We start from the raw sequence: 24,033 nt of genomic DNA, 5'->3' as shown, positions 1-24,033 counted from the left end.
GCTGGAAAAAAAAATTAGGAAAGGAAATTAATTTAACAAAGAATCTTTGTCACTGCAAGTTTCTAGTTCTCTTAGGGCAGCTGTATGTTGGCTAAAAGAGACTCAAGAAAGAACAGTATTTTCTTCCTCTATATAAAAACCCTATTGTGATTTTAGAAAAAGAAAAGACACACTGGATATCTGTATTGCTTTTTTCAATAGCATTCCTTCTTAGAAGACATTCCTGGCAAGAAATATGAGTGGTTGTTTTCCTTCATATAAACTGTCATTGGAATCAAACATTTGATAAACTGCAGGCAAGTGATGGTATTAATTTGCTGGTTGTTTAGAGTATTGTTTTGTATGCTATAACTGCTGCCATAGAAATGCCTGTATTATACCTGTGTGTTTAGCTTGCAGATTTGTCCAGCACAGTACAGGTTGTGGAGATTTTACATGTTAGTGATCTGAGTAGAGCTTCATCCTGATGTCCTTAAACTACTCACTGCCGAGGTTACAGCTACTCAAAGCAGTTTCTTTTGCTGATATTATCATCTTCACAGCATCTCAAGAACTGTATACTATGTATAACTTACTTATTATTTTAGTACCAAAAAGATTCCCATTACCATTGGAAAAGCTCGCATTTTCTTGTCCTCTAACTTTCACTCCCACAAGTATGCATATTTGCTGAAAGTAAACTTTATATGTAAACTTTTCTGTAACAATGTCTATCCCTAGACAGTGATGGAGTAAGGGTTTGGATTTAGCATTTTTATCATCTTCTGAATCATTCCCATCTGCAGTGCAAAGTCCCTCACCATCTGTACCATGCCTGATAACTTATGCAGGCAATACAAATACTAGTCTCTTTTTTCCATCAAGGGCATTTTTTTTAAACATGAGCCATTTCTCTGCAGGCCCTAATTCAGCAAAACACACAATCTGTACATAACAATCAACAATTTTTAATCAAACTGAATGACTGATGACAAATCACACTGCAGTGGTGGCCCATTGTACACAGGCCCTGTGAGCTCTGGCACTACTCTGGCTGCTTTCACTCAGAAATTCCCACAGTCTTGTGCACACAGGTAGAGAGCCACTCACACAGAAGAACAGTCAGAAATGAAGTTTAATGAGAAGGAATGACAGACTGAAATGTCAGAAGGAGAAGAAATTTTTCAATGTTTAATGAGAAGAAATGACAGATCAGGCACAGGGCACGGCCATTCAAGCACTGTAACCAGCCACTGTTTACATGGCTAACCTCTTTCATCCCCTTATCCATCTATTTCCCTTGTTCCTTCTCCAGCCACTCTTCCTGTAGTTGAGACAGGTTACCCTCAAACCTCTGCCCTCCTTTGTGTGTATGGCAATGAATTCTTTAACACATAACAGTGCTATACATGATAATTTAGGGTAAATCAAAGCCTTCAAGAAGATAAAAATATTATCTTCTGAAACACAGGGGAGACTAAATTGTTGCAATCTTAAAAGGCACCAGAACAGAGAAGGAATCAAAGAGATAAGGTGTGCATGGATTATTCCAGTTGGTGATCTGTACAGATCATGTCTGTGCTGCTCATGGAGAGAAAGCCTTCCAAGATAGCCAGCAGCAAAACTGTTATTTTCTTCTAATCCGAACATCAGTTTTATTCTTACATTGTTTATTGACTTTGTGTGGCAAGTTTTTGGTAGCAGGAGGGGGACTACAGGGGTGGCTTCTGTAAGCAGCTGCCAAAGGTTTCCTCTATGTATGAAGGAGCAAATGCCAGATGGATCCAAGATGGACCAACCTGCTGCTGGCCCAGGCTGGACCAATCAGAAATGGTGGTAACCTCTCTGTGATAACATATTTGAGAAAGTGAAAAAGTTATTGTGCAGAAGTAATTGCATCCAGAGAAGAGTGGAGTGAGAATAAATGAGAGAATCAACTCTTCACACAAAGGTCAGTCACCAAGGAGGGGCCCAAGCATCCAGGGGAGAGATTCCCCTGCAGGCCATGGTGCAGGATAGGGTGAAGCAGCTGTGTCACTGCAGCCCATGGAGGTCCACAGGGAAGCAGACATCCACAGGCAGCCCATGGAGGAGATCCATGTAGGAGCAGGTGAATGCCCGAAAGGGGGCAATGAACCTGTGGGAAAGTCATGCTGGAGCAGGCTCCTGGCAGGGACCTGCAGACCCATGGCAAGAGGAACCCATGCTGGAGCAGCCTTCCTGGTAGGACTTGTGACCCTGTGGAAGGGACCCAAGCTGGAGCTGCTCATGAAGAACTGTAGCCCATGGGAAGGATTCATGCTGGAGAAGTTAATGGAGAACTGTATCCTGTGGGAGGGACCCCATGCTGACCAGGGAAAGGACCCCTCTCCTCGAGCAGCGGCAGGAAGAACCTGTGATGAACTGACCATAACCCCCACTCCCATCTCCCTGCTCTGCTGGGGGAGGAGTTAGAGCTGGGAAGAAGGGAGAGGGGGGGAGAAGATGTTATAAGATTTGTTTTACTACTCATTATCTGATTTTGGTTCGCAATAAATTAATTTAATTTCTCTAATTCAGGCCTGTTTTGCCCATGGCTGTAACTGGTGAGTGATCTCTACCCATCCTTACCTCGACATATGAGTCTTCAATATATTTTCTTATCCATGTCCAGCTGAGGAGGGGAGTGACAGAGCAGCTTTATTTGTAATAATTTATTATACGTGACAAATATAAAATTAAGAAAATAAGTACATATGCTAAAGACAAGGATATTGCTAATGATGAACTGAAGATAAATAACTCACTGCTGGGCTGCATCATATATGTATATACTGGAAATATATAGTTAAAATCTTGCTAACTTAAACTGTCATAATTAACAGATACTCCAATAACAGGCTTGTAAAGAAAATTGCCCATGCTGAGAAGATAATAAGCCTTATTTTCAAGACAAATTAATCTAATTTCAATGTCCAGATATTTCTACGCATTTGTCAGCAAGGCTGAAATTTTTTCTCTCTATTAGACATAATTTTCACAGAGAAGTCACCTTCAAATATTCTCTCAAGTAGTCCAAATAAGTTGATTTTCTTAAATCTGACATCCCAAACTTTATATTCCTAGACTTTCAATCACTATTTTCAAACTTTTCTGATTGTTTTATAAAATTTTTCATATATATTAACAACAACTGACATGTAGTTGTGCAGATTTTCAATTACAAAACTTAAAAAACCACCAAACTATGCAACATGTCTCTAATAATACCACTATCATCATTGCATTAGCTACATTTTTTGAGTTACTAACATTTTTGAGATGGCAATAACCAAGTCTATAACTACTGGACATGTGTCTCTGAAGACTACATATGACAAATTTTAAAAGGTCCTTGAGATACCTGATCAGAGTATATCAAAGTTGTCTAACAGGAAGTTACAAAGAAACCCACACCAAAATTATAAAACAGGTTCTTTATGAAGAATGAGATAAGGTTTTAAAATTCCACAGATTTCTAAATTAATCCATCTACTGGATGGTTTTGCCTTTGTTTAAGTTGGAAGTAATTCATATTCACTCTAAATATTTTAAATAATGATAATATTAAGTCTGTAAAAAAAAATTGTAAGAAATTTTGGAACACTACTGGCTCAATTGGGACAGAGCCCGTTTCTTAATCTGAATTGAGGATAGATGTTTAATATTTTCCTAAGGGGCACTGCCATCATAGGTACTCTGAGCTTCTTACTTAATTCATAATGTCAACCACAATGGATGTATACTCACATTTTCATTCAACTACAAGTGAGGGATTTTTGCTTTACTTCTTTCAATTTTATGACCTACAATTTGCTAGCTCTCTAACAAGACCAAATCTCCATTTGATTTTATTCCCTCTCAAAATGCTTTCTGGTTTTCCTTAACTCCATTAGGCACTGGTTTTCTTTCACTTTTTCCCACTCCTCCTCTGCCTCAGGAATTTTTACCTTATTTTTATTGATTTTTTTTTTTTTTTTTTTTTTCATTTGCTGAACAATGCTGGAATATTTTCAGTGTTTACTTGTTTCTTTAAATTTCATGTTGCTATTTATTTATGTCAAGAGTTACTTTAAACTCCATTACTACAGTCTGTTTAAAGTTCAGAAAATACATGTTCAAGGAGTATAATGAACTCCAAATTCCAAGTCACTATGAGTAAACCATAGCCAGTGTAAGAACTTCATCTCTGTGGAAAGTTCCCTTTTCTCTTCTTTTGGTTTTCCCAGTACAAAGTTTCTTATTTCTTTGATCAGATTTCGGGTCATCTCGGCATCTCTTCTGAAGTCTGCTGCGGTGGTGCAGGTAGCTCTGTCCACTCTGTCCACCGAGGAGGACACTGAGAACAAACTTCAGTTACAGAGAGAGCCCACAATCCCTCTGTGCTATTTTCCGCATCTTTTCTTACGATTGGTTCATGTTTTCCCCGCCTTGTTTTATGTATGAACTTGATACATATTCATTTCTCCTAGTGAATATGTATGTTTTATAGAAGTTTCTGTGCTACTCGACACCCCATTTGTCCCTTCCCTAAGTCCCTCCTCTCTGTAATCCCCCCCATTTGTCCCCTTCCTCTTGACTCCACCTAGTACCCTGGATACCATTGGCTGCAATCCCTTTCCCCGCCTTTCCAGTCCCCAGTATAAAGACCCTGGTAACCGTCAGATCTCTGGCTTTCTGTCCCTGGATTTTCACCTGTAATAAACCCGTTTGTGGAACCCATCCAGAGAGTTCCTCCTGCTTCTTTGCTGCCACAGATGCCGCTCACACTGAGCCTGGGGTGTGCTCCACAGTGTGAGGGGCGCGCCATTTAAGCGACCGTGACCCACCCGTCAAGGGCTGTCACTCGTGTGATGCTGCACCTTCCTCTGAGCTATCCTGAGGCTCAGCATCGCAATCTGCATCTTCTGAAATTAGGAAGATTTTTGTTTTTTCATCTCTATATATATGTTTTATTTAGTTGTTTAGTTTTGGGGGTTTTTTGTTTGTCTTTCTCTTGGTTGGTTGATTGGTTTTCTTTTACTTTCAATTTCCTTCAGTATCTCCCTTTGCTAGCCAAAAGTTTCACACCAAAATTGTCACTTCTTCCTTTATTTAGGCTACTGAAATATTGTTGGTCTAAGTACAGATAGAAAATTATAGCTCTCAAGGAGTTAAAACATACTTTAGACTCCATTCTAAAATACATTCCTTTTATTTCAAGACCCTATTCCTTGATATGCTGTATTATATTTGCCAGTAGATGAAAAAAAATTGTGCACTAAATATGTGGAAATTCACATTCATTGCAACTCATATCTAGCTGGACTCCTGCCAACTCTGTCCTAGTCAACTCTTGCTATGTTTGGCTAATATGTCTGGAATCCCCACCATAAGAAGAATGTGGACTCACTGCAGCAAGTCCAGAGAAAGGCCATGAAGATAATCTGGAGACTGGAGCACCTCTCCTGTGAAGACAGTCTGGGACAGTTGGGGTTGTCCAGCCTGGAAAAGAGAAGGCTCCAAGGAGACCTCTTAGCAGAGTTCCAGTAACAAGGGATTTTCCAAGAAGGCTGGAGAGGGACAGTTTGCAAGGGCATGTACTGATAGGACAAGGGGGAATGGTTTTGAACTGAAAGGGGGCAGGTTAAGATTAGATGTTAGAAAGGAAATCTTAATTTATAAGGGTCATGAGACACTGGCACAGTTTGCCCAGAGAAGTGGTCAATGCTCCATCCCTGGGAGTGTTCAAGGCCGGGTTACAAGGGTTTGAGCAATCTGGTCTAGTGGAAGGTGTCCCTGCCCATGGCAGAGTGGTTGGAATAAATTATCTTTAAGGTGCCTTTCAGCCCAAACCATTCTCTATGAGTCTGTGATCACTCAATAGCACCATTTGGATTCTGTGAATGCTTTTCTGCAAGTCTTTGTGCGAGTGTATGTAGTGCTGTCATTTCTCAGATCAAGATGCATTGTTTGTTCATAAATTACACTTTTACAAACATAACATTTTAAATAGACATCATGTTATCAGGGTTTAGAAATACTGCTTGAAGAAATACTGAATGTCTGATGTCTTTCAAACACTATTTGGATTCTCATGAGTTTTAATTGTCTAGAAAAGCCGATGTCAATCTCTGACAGCTTCAAGAATTCATGTAGAAAGTGCCAAGATATTTATCAAATGAACAAATAAATATCTTATCAAATTTTCACTGGCACTTTATCTTAAATGAAGTTTTGATTTCATTTAAATTGTTTTTCCAGAATAGTTTGTTCATTCAGAAATTACAGTTTTCAGCTGTTTCTTGAATTCCAACTTTGTCAGAACTAACTTTCCTGTGTCATTAAAAAAAAATAAAATAAGGCGTATGGAATAGGCATGTTCCCCTGAGTATTCAGATATACCTGGGGTTTTTTGAACCAGACAGCAGCTTCTTTTCACCTCTCTCATACACAGTGCAAAGGTTTCTTTTTTACGGGAAATACTTTGTGAAGAAGCATTTGATCATTAATCTGTGTACAGCCAGAAAAAAAGGAAGGCTCATTCCTGCATTAGCAACCTCATTTCCAAAGAGGATTACTCTCATATGCAAAGATCAATGAAAGTATTATTAAATCTCCCAGCCCTTTTGCCTTCCTGTGCAAAGCTGATATTACCAATTATTTTAAATATATCTGACTCTAATTTTAGTGAAATATTTTTGGCATGAAGTCGAGGGATGTTGAATATTTTATATCAGCCTGATCTCAGAAGGAGTTCTAAACTATTTAATACCTTAGAAGATGTCATTGGGCTAAAAGGGATCACTTTAATAACAATCCATCTCACTATCAATTTTGTCAACTATATGTACATTTAATTTTTCTTCCTAACAAATGATTTACCCACTTTCTCGCTGATAAAACAATAGATCAGTTGACCCTGGGTTACTAAATTTCCATACTTATTCTAATTCTGGAGCATTTGAATAGTCTAATTTATCTCTTACCTCAGAAGGTACCTTAGACTATTTTCCTCTACTATGTGAAAAGAAGTTCTTGTGTCTAGTGTGCTTGAGCAAAAACATCAAAATACTTATGGCTGCAGAGTATTTGGCCAAATACTTAAATGATTGTATCATCTGTGGCATACTATGAATAAAGTTATGCTATAAAACAATTTTACAGTCTTATACTTGAATACAATAAACTAAGAACAGTAGCTTCGATGAAATGTATCCAAAATATACAGTAGTGCATAAAGACACAGTTTTAAATTCATACTTTGCAGATAGTCACATCTCAAATGTTAGGGGAAGGCAGGAAACAAACAAGCAAGGAAATGAGATCCAGCCATCTTGGTCAGATAAATGAAAACAAAACCAAAACAACACAAACTCCATGGATTTTGACAATTACACCTTTCATTGTATTTCTCTGATTATATTCTACCATATTCCCTTCCCATTTATTTAACCTGGCATGTGCTCCCTTGCAAAATGCATTGCAATATCTGTAGAAATGGTAATGATTTCCCATAGGACAGTTAGCATTTTCACAATTTCAGGACTGCATTTTAAATTAACATTTCCCAGGGGCTGTACGTATTGAGACAACTGTCCAGATGCATAACTGCAGACAATGCCTGTGGTGTGCAGCTTGAGCTGATGTGTCCTCAATCAAGTTTTAGCATAGTTCTAGTTTATTAGAGGAAACGGGACCAGCTTTGCCAACTGAAAATAGATGCAGTGGGGAGCTAGTGACTCCCATCTTGATTTACAGCACATACCTTGCAGAAGAAATTTCTGTGGCATGGTGCCCACTCCAATCACCTTTTGTTAGCTGGAATTCATGTTAGGAGAAACTCTGCTGGAGGAGAAAAAAAAATTAATGGATCACCTGAGAATCACAAAATAAATAGAACAAAATTGAATTGTGTACAATTCCAAATGTTACTCTTAGTCTGTATGCACATTTAGAATACAATTCAATTCTTAATTCTTGAGTCATTTGGATTGTAAATTTTCATCAGGATCTGCAACATAGTAATTGTCCTTTAATTAAAGAAGAAAATTAAGTAATGTTAGAAGAAAAATGTGATCATGCTTGTGGTCATCTGGTTATTTTTTCTCCTTTAAGACATGCTATTTTTGCAAATGTAGCAAGTTTGGCATCCTGGGCTGTATCAGTAAGCATGTGGCCAGCAGGACCAGGGTAGTGATTCACGCCCATGTACTCAGGACTGGTCGGGCCACACCTGGAGTTCTGTGTCCAGTTCTGGGCCCCCGAATTCTGGAAGGACATTGAAGGGCTGTAGCTCGTCCAAGGAAGGACAATGAAGCTGGTGCAGGTTCTTGAGCACAAGGCCTATGAGGAGCAGCTGCAGAGGCTGGGTTTGTTTAGCCTGGAGAAAAGACAGGTCAGGGGAGGCCTTATCACTCTCTACTGCTCCCTAGATGGAAGTTGTAGCCAAGTGGGGGGGGGCGTGTTTCGCAAGCAACAATGGAACATAATCTCCAACTGGACCAGGGGAGGTTTAGGTAGGACATCAGAAAAAATTTCTTCACAGAAGGAGTGATTAGACATTGGAATGGACTGCCCAGGGAGGTGATGGAGTCACTGTCCCTGGAGGTGTTTAAGGAAAGGGTGGATATAGCACTCAGTCCTATGGTCTTGTTGACAGGTTGGTGTCTGGTCATAGGTTGGACCCAATGTTCTCAGAAGTATTTTCCAAACTAACGGATTCCATGATTCTGTGTGAAGTTAACTTAATTAATAACTTCAGGTTTAAGGAAGGAACCTTTCAATTCCATTGACCTACACTATCCAACAGCTCTTCTTACAGCAATAAAGTGTTTCAAAGGAGAGCTGCAGGCTGAGACAAAATAACTTGCCCTGGTAAGCATACAATGAGTCCTTAAAATCTGTCTTTCAAGAGATGGATTCTCATAATTTCATTTTTCTTTTTCTTATTTTATTCATAAAGAAGAGATCAGTTCCTCTAGTCTTGAGACAAAAAAGCATACTCAGGAAGAAGGTGATGAAGGTAAGACTGTTGGCTGATAAAAACAACACATACTTTCAAGGGATAGGAAGACAGAAGCAATAAAACATTCAGAGAAATGTGTTCTCTTGGATCTGAATGTTTGTGTGCCATTTAATTCCCAAAGTAATTTGGTTTGGAACCATTCATAAGCTACAATTTATTTCCTTTCTGTATCGCATGATGATAAAGAGATTATTATAAACTGATACTAAAAATAAGGAGTACTATAATATTTAACTACGTACTTATAGCAGAATGTAGATTCTAGGCTAGTTTTATTTTATGGTGCCATATTTAACAAGTTTTTAACACAGAAGCACAATCCTCTGCAGGTTTCTCAGAGTAAGGGTGCTGTACCTAGGCTGTAGTTAATCTTTGAACAGAGAGCATCTTGCAAAGGGATGTTGCCTAAATGGAATTAAATATGAAAAACAAGGAGTTGTTAAAGGTTATTCAGCTTTGTAGGTTCTTCTAAACTTAACTGACATTCCCAGTTCTTCTCTAGAAAAAGCACACATACAATATAAACTGTATTGTGGATTAGCTGAAATATTAGTGATTTAGAGCAGTTAATGATAAACTATTCAATGGAATGAATAGTAAAATATTGTTTTCCTGTGATAGGCTACATTAGGGAGTAATTTGAGATTGAAAGCTTCTAAGCAGGAGTCTTGAGTATTTCTATTCATTCAAACTCATGCATGTGGCATTTAGAAAATGTTTCAGTGTTTATCACAACTTTGTCATAAGTCTGTAAGCTTGATTAGAGCTGTGGTCATTACAAGTCACCACATAGCAAAACTGTTGGCAAACCTATTCTGTACAATAACATCATAGGAGTTTTTACTCTTCCTAGAGGATTATGTAAAGGGAATTTTTGGTAGCAATGGTCATCAAAAGAATGGCATTTTTTGTGCAGAAGGTCAGTTTATGATCTGAAAAAGCCTCTTGTTTGTATTTAACATGATCATCTACATTAACAATGGATACACAGTACTTGCAGCTGAATGAAAGTAGTATGGCCTAAAAGATATTATTTAGCTGCACAGTGTTTCCTGTGGCTCTGGCCATCCAAATCAAAGCTCACACTGAAAGCCAGGTATGATTGTGCTTAGTTAATGGTCATATACAGGACAGGCTTCAAGAAAAGTTTAAAAAAGCCTCAAAAAATTATCAAAACCAACAAATCCCAAACCTTCCCTGTTGTAGCCACTGGACTCTGCCTAGCAGGATGCTGAGGCCAGAAAGCTCAGTGAGGGTTTCCTAGGGCCATGCAATTGGTCACATCCCGGAGTCTATTTTGGACAGCCCCGTGATCTAGCTCCGGCAGCCAGCAGTGTTACAATGCAGTGGATGGTAAAGAAGGCAGAGAAGGGTCTCTCATGAGGGTTTGGGATGGCTTTATTCACATCTTGTCCCAGCGATGCTCAGAGGTAGAGAGACAGCACGGTCCAGGTGTGGGATGGTTTTGTCGGGGGCCCAGGGACGATCCCTGGGTGGGGTTGGGGTACGGAAGCAAATAGGGGGAAACCGAGGGAGTGGCCAAGGCTGGGGAGGGAGCAGGGGGAACATACAGAATCACGGGGTTAACAGGCCACCACACTTCCCCAGAAGTAAAAGATGCCTAAGGTACCAAATCAAAAGGCTTCCTTTAGCAATTCTAATGGTATCAAAAGGCCTGATGAGAAAAAGGGTGAGGGAGAATATTTTTCCACATTGGGGGAAAATAAAATTTTAGGTAGGGATTTAGCTACTTTGTAGTATATTTTGGTCTGTTTCATGGATCTTGGATAGGTCTTTTTAATTCTCCATGCTTTGGTTCCTGCCAGATATGTATCACACTCATGTTCCCCTTTAATATCTTTATCAAGATGCTGAAATACATGAGACAGGAAGACTTATTATTTCAAAAAAAATATATTTGCGTAGCTCCTGTCCTGCATTGCATAGAGTTCTTCAGAGCAGTCTCAATTATTTATGTTTACACATTATCTAGAAGCAGAGCTAGTGTTTATGTAGCCTACAAAGTCTATGTATTTCTCTTATGAATGCATACCTCAGACTGCTTAGCATTCCATGCTCTGCTGCGTCCTACCTCATTAGTCCTAGAGGAATGTTGGCAGAATAAATAGGAAAGACTCCAGAAATTTTCACTGTTGCAGAGCTACTTCTGCACATCATGCAGGATGTGTCCAAATATCTGCAGTGCAGCTTCATGGATTTGGATAAGCCCAAATTAATTTTTTCCTAGCTAGAGAACTGAAATGAAGTCAGTATTTTATTTTGGTTGCCTTTTTGATTTGTGCTTATTTCTTTCTCTGTCAAGTAGCTAAATGGAAAAATATAACTCAAAACCAGTGGAATTCTGTCTGCCATTTAGTGAGCAGTAAGGAGATCTGCTCCACATCAGAATTTCTGCATACTGGACTGTCCTGCTCACAGATTACCTCAAAAACATTTCTTTTCTGCTTCTTGTAGGAAAGGACGACACAAATATTTTTACAACTGATTTCTAAAAGCAAGCCTCAAATATTGTTCTATAAAGCTAATATTCAAGATACAACATTTAATTTTTTACTCTTATATTTTCATGGAAGTCTCTCAAACATGTCTGAGAGCCTTATCTGTTAAAATTGTTTACTGTTAGTTGATGCACTGATTTTGTCTGCAAATTGATGGGAGATGAATATTTCAATTTAACATAGAAACCTTGATGAGGTCTGTAATATTGTTCAGGTTTCTGTCTCTAGAGCTCAGACTCTGCAGAGAGGTCAGCTGCTGTCCGCTGCAATTATGCAGCCAGGAACCTGCATCAGCCAGTGCAGAACAGAGAAATCAACAACTTGGGAATGAGCCAGTCTATTTTGTTTAGAAAAACTTGAAAAAGCATATAGGTATGTACTTGAAGGGACTTCTGCTAGCATGCTGTAAATGCATACTTGAAGAGTGTTTACACACTGTAGTTATTAACTTCTTCTGAAAAACTGAGAAAATATTTCTGGATGTCACTTTGGTGAGTTTTGGAAAAAAACAAACCCAGATAACAGGAAAAATTAACAAGCAAGGATTCTTTTATTTTTTTGTATACATATTTAATGTGAAGGAGATTCTCCAACAAGATATTCTTTCAGAAGCTCTTCAACCACCTTATTGGAAAAGCAGAAGATAAGGAGAGCATGGTGCTGTAATGTCGAGAAGGAATCAACCCACACTGTGTGCACACAGTCATGGACACCTGTGATCTGATTCTGCCTGGAAGTAGCCTCCCAGTCCAGAAGTGTCCAAACCATTTGCATGGAGATAATAGAGTCACCAGAAGACCAATAAGTGTTTCACATGTTTTTGGAGTGGCATATGGAAATAAGGAAGGAGAATCTAAGGCATCTAGGGTGGTACTGGAATGCACAGCTCAGGCTTAGCAGATGTCCAGTCGAGGTGTCTGCATGTGCTTCCATGCATGGGTGGACTTCATGTGTCTGGTGCCCTTTTTCACACCTCTCCTAGTTCAGCTACCCCCAGAGGAGGGTACAATTCACTCACAGTTTCTGACTCATACCAGTTAGGGTCACATTAAGTTCTTGGATTCCCAAAGGTCTTTCAGACAACATTAAATTCCTCTCTTTAGGCAGCTAATTTGCAATCTGAGAGTCTTCACGTGGTCTAGGTCTTGTAGAGTTCAATGGAGATGTTGTTGATGCAGTAAACAGATTATTTTATTGTCTACTTTAGTGTGAGCTGAAATATGCTACAGACTATAAATTCACTGAGTAGCTCTTCATGACTTTATCAAGAGCTCAGAACTGTGAAGGCACATAGGAATTTAACATGAGGTCTAATGATTTTTACCAAATTCATATACTTGTAAAATGGCGACAAAGTTAATAAGGAATAATGACAATTAAAAAAAAAAGAAAAAAAAACCAAAGATCAAAGAACACATTCCCAGACATTTACTTACAAAAATTAGCAGCATGGGTCTTGGTGTGGCAACTGAATCTCAGTTTGTATTTTCAAGGAAGGACTCCTCTGCTTGTCAGAAGTCTAACAAAGTATTCGGTCTTATAGACATGACAGAGTGTCAAAACTGTAACTCACTTTTATCTTTTAAGACTTATACATATCTTGTATATATCATATATATTTCCAGGAAAATGTATCACTCTTCATCCTTTGGAGCATGTGACATTTTGTGCAGCATTTTTTCTATGGAAAAGAAAACAAGATACATTTCAATCACGTAGCCTGGTAAGGCATATATACTTAGCTACTGCACTGCATGCCATAAAACTATAAGTTCTTAGTGGAAGAAACTAATCTGTGGCATAATATAATATTTTTTTTTCCTTTAAAAAATAAAATTAAAAAAAAAAGCAATAGAATTTTAAAACCTAGTGATACCAATGAAAAAATCATGAGGTTGGTTTTGTTTATTTCATTTATAATTAGATAAAATTAGTTGAAAAGAATTAGCTTGCAGAACAGAGTCCTTCATACAATAAAAAATATAATCAGTACAACAACATGCACAATTTTGGATTCCTACTGCTGCCACCAAAATATTATTGTGATGTGTCAATGGACATTCAGATTGAAGAAGAATGCCCTAATTAGCTGGTAATTATGTAAATATGTATTTTAAAATAGCAAATAAGTTATCATGTGATGAGTTAAAGGTAGTTGTTTTCCTCATTTCTAATAATTTTATTAATTATTCACAGCTTGCACATTTTGGATTCAGACTACTTATAGCTTTGATATACAATTTAGCATTAGGTGGTTGGAGTGCTATCTTTGAATTTATCAGATGAATTGCTTGAATTTAATTTGGGCAGAATGGCACCTATTGAGGAAAACTATTTTCAGTTAGGCAATGAGCTGTTAACAGTAATGTTTGGAATAAATACATTTTATCAGCATTTACAAAGGCACCCTACTAGGTAGCAAGCAGAATAGTACATTTCATGGTGCAATATAATTTCTTTGCCCTAAAAATACCTTCTTTTTCCTCTTTCAAATTCAAGAATCTTGTAGGGACAGTGGTACATTTGTTTTGCCTCGAAGTACAGTTGCAATACTTTAAAGGGATGACATTTTACAAACAAAATGTATTTGTCTATCTTACAGAAACAAGTGTATAAAGCAGTTCTCTTCTGAAAATGTATATTTGGCAATGTACATTTTGGAACACAAAGATTTTGTGTAGGAGTTTAGAAAGAAAGTGAAAAAGTATGGTATTGTAAGGTACTACAAACTGTAGACATTTATGAACAGTTTCTGAAGGCACTTGAACTCTGCAGCATTGCAAAAGAGATGCTTGTTTTTCTCTTAGATGATGAAAACTTTGACACAAATAAATATAATGAAAAGAATACAATGATTAAAAAAAAAGTGAGGAATACAGAAATAAAGACTTTTAGTTAAATGCTTTTTCTAACACTTGAAAGTACAGTCTAATAAAATTGCTGAAGATTTTTAAATAACAAAGTACCAATACAAACAATGCTAAAATCCTGTAAAAACTCATGTTCCATATTTCTGATTTTGAAATTGCCAAATTTCTTGGTAAGAACACTGTAGATGTCATATTCACAGAGGTCTGCAATACACTGCATTTCTTATATAATTTTTTTTTACATATAAATAGGAACTAGGGCAAAAAGCTAACATTGAACTTGGAATCTCAGTTCAGCAGTCTTTCAGAGCCGAGTTTGTGAGTGCTTAATCTTACATCTATGTTATATGTTAATTTTTTTGGAATTAAAATATTATTTCACATTCTCTCCAAATTTTGTCTGCATATTGCCTATGATCTTCTCAGGGAATGTGACAAATAAAGTCACAGAAAAAGTCTAGGAAAAGAAGCAGCTCACTGCTTTTAACTTTTTACTTTTGTGAGAATCTTTATTGATTGCTGTTTGTTCTTGGTCTGTGTTCCAATTACTGAACTGGATTTCTTGTCTTACAAGTTAGACTAGGATGCTTCCCAGATGAATGATTCATTACAATATTTACATGAAAAATTTAAATATTTTTTAAAAAACCATAATTAACATGTAAATGAAGCTCTCATAATGGCAGTATACAAATGAATATTAACTAATTTGTATAATGTTGCTGCAAGGATCTTTGTGGCCCTTCTCTGAACCCTCTGCAGCCTGTCCACATCTCTTTTGTGTAGTGGGGACCAAAACTGAACACAGCGTTCCAGATGTGGCATGACAAGCACTAAGTAGAGGGAATTGATGAGACAAAGTATCCTGTGTGGGCTGGCACTACGGTGTGGGAGCAGTTCATCTCCTTCTATTTTTGCTTTGTTTTCATCCTTGTGGGTGTTTGTCTTTTCTACCATGTCTGTTCTTTTATTTCTTTAAGCTTTTTTGCTCTTTTATTTGTTTATTTGTTTTGGTTTTATTGAATCAATACTCAGTTTTTACTTTTTTTACTTTTTTATATGTCTTGAAAAATATTCAGCCTCATTCTTGACCAACTGTTGATCATTTTTGATTTGTGTTTATAGCCTTGAGGTCTGCTATGTCCTAGTATTTTCAAGGCCTCTGATATCAACACATATTTATACTCCTAGAAGCCATACTGCAGTATTCAGTGGATAAAAATGATGATTGATGGAAGTTAGCGCTATGTAAAATTTGGAATCAAAAGGAGAGATACTAGCTAGACTAACCAGACAGAATAGTGGCCCAGTTTGTGGCATATTACTAAAAATAAGAAAAGCTGTGAGAAAACATTCAGAAAACTTCTGTTTTCTTGTGAAGATTCATGTCAGAATGGACATTAAGTAGAAACAACTTTGTAAAGGCATTTCTTCTTAAATTATTTCCCTTTAAAACAAATAATTGCAAAATATAAAGAGAGGAAGTAGTCTCAATCAAGGCACAAGACCTGGATAAAGACATAATTAGCAAACCTGAAAAATTACCATCATGCATTCACCATATGTGTATGAGTAAAGAAGTGGAAAGTAGGGAAAAAAAAGAAACCTAAGAACATGTTAAAACAGTATGCTTGTAAAGCTCAAGAAGATAGAACAAGCAGCCAGAAGGATGAAATTCTAGTGAAATAAAATTCCTGTATTGAAAATTTATTCTAAAAGTGTAGTTCTTGTTTAAAAAAATGTTTTATAAATGACACCAAAAAGCTGTCATGCCTAAATAAAAAATTGAGAAAGACCATTTAAAAATAGAAATTCTAATTTAAAAAAAAGAAACTGGATACGAAAGTTGCAACTGTAACTTAACTCTAAATTGTGTTTTACTAAAACAGAAAATGAGACTTTGAGAAACATTTTGTCCTAAGAAACTGTTTAACCCCTGTAAGAATGTATTCAAACAAATTCCAATATCAAAACCAAGAAGTCTTCCAAGATTCTGTATGGCCAAAGATTGATATAAAGGATGTCTGAGTAAAAGGAAGCCATAGGACAAAACCAAAATGAATTAACCACTTCACTGTGCAAAAGTTTAGGAGCATCACATATTAAAGTTTATTATAGTAGAAGTCACTGCTCAGGAACTGTCTCATCTTAATAAAAAGAGTTTTCAAATAAATTAATAAAATGAATACCAGCAAACTTCCAGAACCAGATGGTATTCACATGGAGTTCTAAAGAAAATGAAATATGAAAGTGCTGAGTTGTTAACTATAGTGTGTAATTTATCACTTAAAATGTCCTTTGTACTGGAGGAGATGAAAATGGCAAATGTGATACAAATTTTTTAAAAGTGCTTTGAAGAACTATAAAATGGAAAGTCTATATCTGCCCTCAGCAAACTGTTGAACTTATAATGGAGAATAAATGAGTAAATATGATGTAGTAGAAAGTCAACACAGGTTCTGTAGTAATGCTGCACAAAGGTAGTGCAAATTTATATAAAGAAGGTGATAAAGTAGATAGAGATAACTATTGATATAGCTACTGGTTTTCAAAAATAATTTTGAGAAAGCACCTCTTTTAAAGAGGATGCTGTGTTACAAGGGATAAAGTCTTCCTGTAATCATTAATAAGTGGTTAAAGAAGAAAAATAAGCTGTTGGAAAAGATGGCTACTTTTACCATTATGGTGAGACCATGGGAGTCGATGTTATTGAACACATCCCTGAGCGATCTGGCAAAAAGTATGATGGTTACCAAGTTAATTGACATGGTGTTTTTCAAGAAATAGGAACAACAGTTCACTATGGAAGTATATGAAAAGTATTGTAATAGTGATTGAGTGAGGGATGAAATGCCTAAAGTAATTAAAAAAAAAACCAGTATGAAATCAGAGGTTCTACACCAGCTATTGGCATTGGGAAAGATTTGAGCAGTTGTACTTAGATTTGCAAAATAACAGATAGATTCTCAAAAATTAATAGGAAAGGGAGAAACAAAAGCCACCATGGTATGTCTCACTGTTTAAATCCATGCATCACATTCCTTGTGCAGTTTGTCTCCAGACATTTATTATTCTTCTGTATCAGGAAGGATATAGTACAGCTAGACACAGTACAGAAAAGAGAAACAAGTATGAAATGGGTTTTGAATCAGAAGAGACAAAAAAGATAAAAGCACTCCAGTTTACAAAATAAATGACTGTCACAGGATAGAGCTGCGTATAAAATCACGAAAACCAGGGTAAATGTAGGCAGGCTTTATTATGCAGTAGTGCACAAGAAGGACGGTGACATTTCCATATTCTTTTTCTAAACTGTTACTTCTGCTTGTTGTAGTTTTAAATGAACTTTCTCTCCAGTTTAATATGGCAGGTTTTGTGCTGAGATATGAAGATCTGACGAGATGAAGGTACTGTTTGATTTCAGACTGCTTTATAGTTTCTGAAAGACTTCCTGGTGTTAATTCCAAATCTTTCTAAGCTTTCCCAGTCTAGTATGACTGACCTGAAGAACCATGTCTTTTGGTACACTGATCTGACTGTACTGTGTGCACATACACTCCATCTTCCCCTAAGGCAATCAATATACTACCCTCAGTGCAGTGGGGATTTTTTTTTAAACCACAAAGGCCACCGATTCCAGATAAGACTTCTTTTTGAATTTGGAGATTATTAAGCAACATGAAGGGAAGAAAGCTAACAGAACTTTAAATGCAAACCCCGTCTGAACTTTCTATCCTGACAACAAACAGATTGAATTATTAACCAAAAAGTGATGTTAGATAGCAGGAATTAGCTTATTTGCTTAGTTTAACACATGCAGGTTAAGAAGATACGAACCTATTAAAGAAGATAAGAAGAACTAATTTTTTTCTAGTTTGCAAAAGGGGTGTGTGGGTGCTAATCGGCAGCTGGCTCAAAAGAGGGGATCATTCTGCTGTATTCAGCATTGGTGTGGCCTTGCCTGGAGTATTGTGTGCAGTTCTGGGCCCCACCACTTAAGGATGTAAAGATCTTCCCCTGCCAAGGAGGGCAATGAAGCCGGCGGAGTCCTAGAAGGCTTGTCTTAGAAGTCATGGCTAAGGATTTTAGGCTGCCTACTTTGGAGAAAACGAGGCTGAAAGGTGACCTCATTTCTCTATAGCTTTCTGAGGAGAGGAAATGGAGAGGGAGATGCTGACTTCTTCTCCCTGGGCTCCAGAGATGGGATATGTGGGAGTGGTTCAAAGCTGCACCATCAGAGGATGTTTAGAATGGACATTAGGAAACATTTCTTTACAAAGAAGAGAGTAGTCAAATGTGGAACAGGCTTCCTGGTGAAGGTAGTTGATGCCCCGTGGTTCTCTGTGGTTAAGAGACATTTGGACAATACCTTTATCAACATATGTTAAGTTTTGGTCAGCCCTGAAGTTGGGCAGGTAGAACAGATGTTCCTTGTAGGCTCCTTCCAGCTATTCTATTCTATTCTATTCTATTCAAAATGTAGGTGTGTATAAAATTTCTAATTAACAGCAATGGAAAAAAAGCTTTCTAAATTTTGGGCATGTTATGAAATCATACTGTTTGGCTGAAAATGGGAGAAAGCATGGAAGAATTTGTGAAGGAAACCTTGATTTTGCTAGAGGAATACAATGGAATTTCTGATGCTCTTTGTTCACTTTATTTTAGGTCTGAAAAAACTTTTCTAGTTCTTCCTTTGGAACTAAATGCATAATGTAAAAAAAATTTCTAGGTTTCTATCTTCTACAATTGCATTAATATATTTTTATCTACCTAAACATATCTGCTGTTTAAACTAAAGATCTCCTGGGTGAATAGCAGCACGCTGGCATTCTACCATTACTGAAAAATAAATTATTCATTTGGATATGTCAGCATATGAGCCACTTTGCAGTCCCATTTTGAATTAAATTGAAAGCTTTTATACAATAACGATTGACATTAACATGGTAGGTTCTCAGCACTCTGTGAACCTTTACATTCTCAGCCATATTACTAACTTTCTTGGAAAAGAAAAAAGTTTTTCTTCCTAAATATGGAATTAGAAGGAAAAAAAGAAGGAAGATGATAAGTTTAAAATTGAGTGTTTTGTTTACTGTATATCTCATAGTATGTTTTTGATACAATATTCTTGGCACTAAAAATAGCTAAAGCATGTACAATTTAATTTTAGAACCAGCAGATAAGATGAAAATAACCAGTATAAGAGGAAAAGCCCCAAACCTATAAAAGGCACAGGTGTAATGGAAAAGGTGAAAATCCAAATATTTCCACACACAGATGTTCTGGGAGGAGAGTTATTTTTAATGCCCAAAGATGGAAAAAAACCTGATCTATGACAAGAATATGAGAAAAGGAAAAAAGTCCACGGCAACACTACAAATTTGGTATTATCTTCCAGTTCAAATTTGTGAGCTGGATGGAAGAGGTCTAGTGAGAATTACTCCCTTTAGAAGCACCTGTATAAATGAAGTCAATAGTGAAGGCCTAAGAAGAGTTAAAAAACCCCGAAAAAAGACAAAAAGAGAGACCTCACTGTGAATCAAGAATGGGAGGATTTCTTCTTTGTCCAGAAGGCAACCAATAAAAACTCTGAAGAACAGGTTGAATAGTTTGTGAATGCAATGGAGATCAGTTAAGAACTATTGCAAGGTAAAAACACAGTGGAAATATCCCAAATGTAACCCACCTTCAGACAATCTCTTTTAAAATATATGCAATGCTCTCCATGAATTTGCCAAGTTACATCTTAAAGTGTATTTAATGCCTTGCTCCTACCATTGTAATTAGAAGACTATTCCACTACTTGAATGATTAAAATCCCATTTTTCTAATCCTGAAATAGTTCTATACCTCTTTGGTAAAAGGAGGTAAAAGATGGAATCTCCCTTCTAGGCTTTTTCATGAGGCTTGACTGAGGTGTTGCCAATGAAAAATGTAATTAAGATTCTCTGCTTTTTTTGAGAACAGGTATGTTTTAATCAACACCAGAAGTGTAGCCATACAAGTTAAATAAAGAACCAAGATTCAAAAAATGCATTGCTAGATGAAATTAGTAGTAGTGTAAAAAATTATAAGTCTTTATAAGACATGTTTGAAGTAAGGCAGTATGAAAATGTTGCATGCAGCATGAATTCTTCTCAGGACGGAAAGAACATGCATGTGTTGAATGCAGCAAAAAACAGACAGTGTTTGTACCAATCAGAGAGAAAACCTATGTTAATGTCAGCCATTAAGGAAAAAACTTGTTGTGCTTCAGTATGAACAGAGTTGTGGAAAAAAGGTAGCTACAATCCAAATTAGCTTCAAAAAATATTTCTCAAGCTTGGGGAAAGTGACCTGATTATATCGTCTGCTAATATCTCATATTCTGTCTGGTCTTGCTAGCATTTTTTTTTCCTCTGTTTGCCTAAAACCAATTGAGATTACTTCTGAATATTTTTCCTGGGTAGTTAATCATCTAAAATTATACACTGGGGAGTAAATGGACCTCATACTCAGTTCCACAGAGAGTTCAGCTAGTGGGTGGGACAAAATGTAATGGCTAAAGCAAATTATATTCACAAATCTCACAGGAACCTTTAGGAGATTAGGGACTTGTTTTTCTCTCACACTGTGTACGTACCAGTTAACACTTGCAGAGTTATTCTTAACTGGCCTAAGGAAGAAAAAATTAGGCCTTTGATCTTGTCAAAATTTGTAGCTTTCTCTTCAGAATTAGAACTAATTTGAAACTAAGTTTTATTTTCTCATTTCAAAATAAACTCAGGGTCTTTTTCTTTTTAAAATTATTATTTGTTGGCTTTTGTTTTTTTTTAATCTGGATAAAGCTTTGACAGATACTTCAAGGGAATGGGAAAAAAATCGCAATTGCAAGACATGTGGTAGTGAAAAGTACAAGGATTTTTGGTGTAATTCCTAACAGAATTTGTTGATCTGTTGCCCCTTCGTGTCTCAGTATCCTCTTTTCTCTCCTGAACTGACTACACAATATTTTTTTGCTAAATTACACCAATCTTGTCTATAAGATAAGCAACATCACAAAAAATAAAAACATATTTTGGAAGTCTCATCTCACTTGCAAAATTTGCCCTCTATGTTGGCAGCTGGACATATCCTTGAGACTTAATTTGCTATGAATTTGGGAGACAGTTTGTAGGTTAATAGATTTGTAATTTAATATGCCGCAGGGAATAAGGTTGGTTCTGTGCCTATTACCTAGAATGTCCTGAATATTTTTTATGGTCTTGGATCTGTACAAGAAGAATTTTTGTATAGATTTCAACGTAGAAAAAATCTCAAACCTTACTTCCTGACTTTTTGGATGTTGAAAAATATTAGTAATAAACAGAACATTTGTATAATTTTCAAATTATATTATGCTTTTTAAAGGAATACATTGAATTAACATAAAAATATAAATTGAAAAAATAACACCTATAGCACCAGGTAGTAGTCTAGATATTCAAGTAGATGGACAATTTTCTAGTATTTTGCCAAGGCAACTCTCTTACTTGACCCATTTTGTAAGTTGGCAGAAAATGGAGAACTTTGTTAGAATATGTAATTATTATTTGAGACAAAGACCAAGGAGTGATCTTTGGTGTCTTTTTTACCTTTTACCACTTGATATAATTATTTTGATATGTAACTATTGGCACAAAGCAGTCAAATACATACGCATGACTTTGATTTACAACCCAAATATTTTCAGTCTATTCACAGTATTCACATTTGTGAAAGCTTTGCTTTGACTGATGGTTATCTTGAGCAGGTCAAAGTTATTTAAACAAAATCAAACTGTGTCATAGTAGCTACCTATTAAGTCCTGAAAGTATTATAATGTGGACACACCATGCAAAACTTATTAAAATATATAAAGAAATGAAGGTTAGCTAAATCTCTTACAAAAAGAAGACAGAACCCATCTGGAGGTTAAATACTGGAAGAATCTAAGCTTCATTATCCACACCCTGTCTCTCTTTACTGCACTTCTAGACCTCTGCACATTTTAAGAATCATTTGCCGTAATTATTTTTTGTTACTTAAGGTCTTCTTCTCTCACCAAAGTAATCCCTAAACCTGACAAAAAAAACCAAGTAAAAACATATGAACATCTGCAGCTTTATCTCCAAAATGCATTCTGCATTAAATCTCAAAAGGCAGTTCTTACTAAATCATGTAAACACCACATTTTTTTATTGTCAAAAGATCCAATCTTTTCACAACCAACAGAAGAAAGAAAAGTTGTTTGTTCTTCTCACTCCTGTTAGAACTGTAGCAACAAAACAACCCTCACAGAATAACCAAAACTCTGTCTAACTCATTTGCCAGTAGCAGAATTATTAACTCATGCAAACAATGCCCTTGGCTTACTTCTCTGCATAGCAGCCAAGGGCAGGTTTTAGAAAGGTTACACACAGAGTCATGGGGTAGTGTAAGCATTAAAATTGTCTCTCTTATCATACTGGATAATGTAGAAGGATGTAACAAGACTTTCATTTGCAAAGCAAAAGCGAAGGCAACAGGATCACCCACAGAACTCGATTTTACTCAGATCACAAAAGCCACTGAGCATCCAATAGTGAAATTTCTTCTGTTTTTTTTTTAAAAAAGCAAAAATCAGTCAACTTCAATGAACTGTGATTGAGGGCAGTATTCTGTAACTGATGTTCTAAGCCTTTAAAGTTTCATCATCTCTAAGTAGTTGTACTAGAATTCCCTTTCTTTTCACAAAGGAACAGCAACTGTTATAACCAAAACAAAGAAACATAAAACACAAGAATGGAGATGAAAATAAGTTCTGCTTTATCTGCAGAACATATGAATATCAAACCAAGGCAAAACAAAATAAAGCCCAGATGCTTGTGGCAAGAATTTCTGAGCCACTTTTCTGAACCATGTAATTTCTTTCTGGGCTCATTTCCTACTACTTATCAGCTGCAACAATGCATAGCAATAAAAATTTTGGCAGAAATGGTATGATATTAGCTGGAAATAATTCAGAAAAATTAAGATAGGATAAGGAAGTATCTGCTGAACATTGTACACTTTTTGCTTATCTTCAGGGTTCTGTGAATATTGACAAAGTGACAAACAGCTGAAGCCAGAGGAAATGTAAAATATTTCAAGATCCAAACATAAAAATAACTGAATATTTTGTAGTTGAACTTTTTCAGAGGTGTCACAGGCTTCTTTTACTCAAGTCCCCACACTCAGAAAGCCTTACTTCACTGTGGGGAAAATAGGAGAAGACAACTACATTTCCCCAATTTTGTCTGGATTATGTTTCAGTGGTCATATTCTAGCTTTTGCACAAGGCCAGACAGAGGGATAAGCAATAGTTTTACTAACATCAGTCATATACCCCTCTGCTTCTCTGAATCGAGACATGTCATCTGGCTCAGACCACTACCTGATGTAGATGAGGCCTTCAAGCAGAGTGTCTGGGGTTTCACTGGGTTATTGCCTGGTCTTCCCTTTCTATTTTCACTGTCTGTAAGTGGTTTCTCTCTCCCTTCAGTCTGGAATACTGCTGATGAATGACAGAAAGGGATGATGTTTTCCATCTCTTGCCTCTCTAACCAGGTAAAGGACTAAACCGTCACCTTCAGACTGAGAAATCAATCTAACGTTACTATGC

This window comes from Corvus moneduloides, chromosome 2 (genome assembly GCF_009650955.1).
Source record: "Corvus moneduloides isolate bCorMon1 chromosome 2, bCorMon1.pri, whole genome shotgun sequence".
NCBI lineage: Eukaryota > Metazoa > Chordata > Aves > Passeriformes > Corvidae > Corvus > Corvus moneduloides.
Note: the sequence above shows the minus strand (reverse complement) of the source record.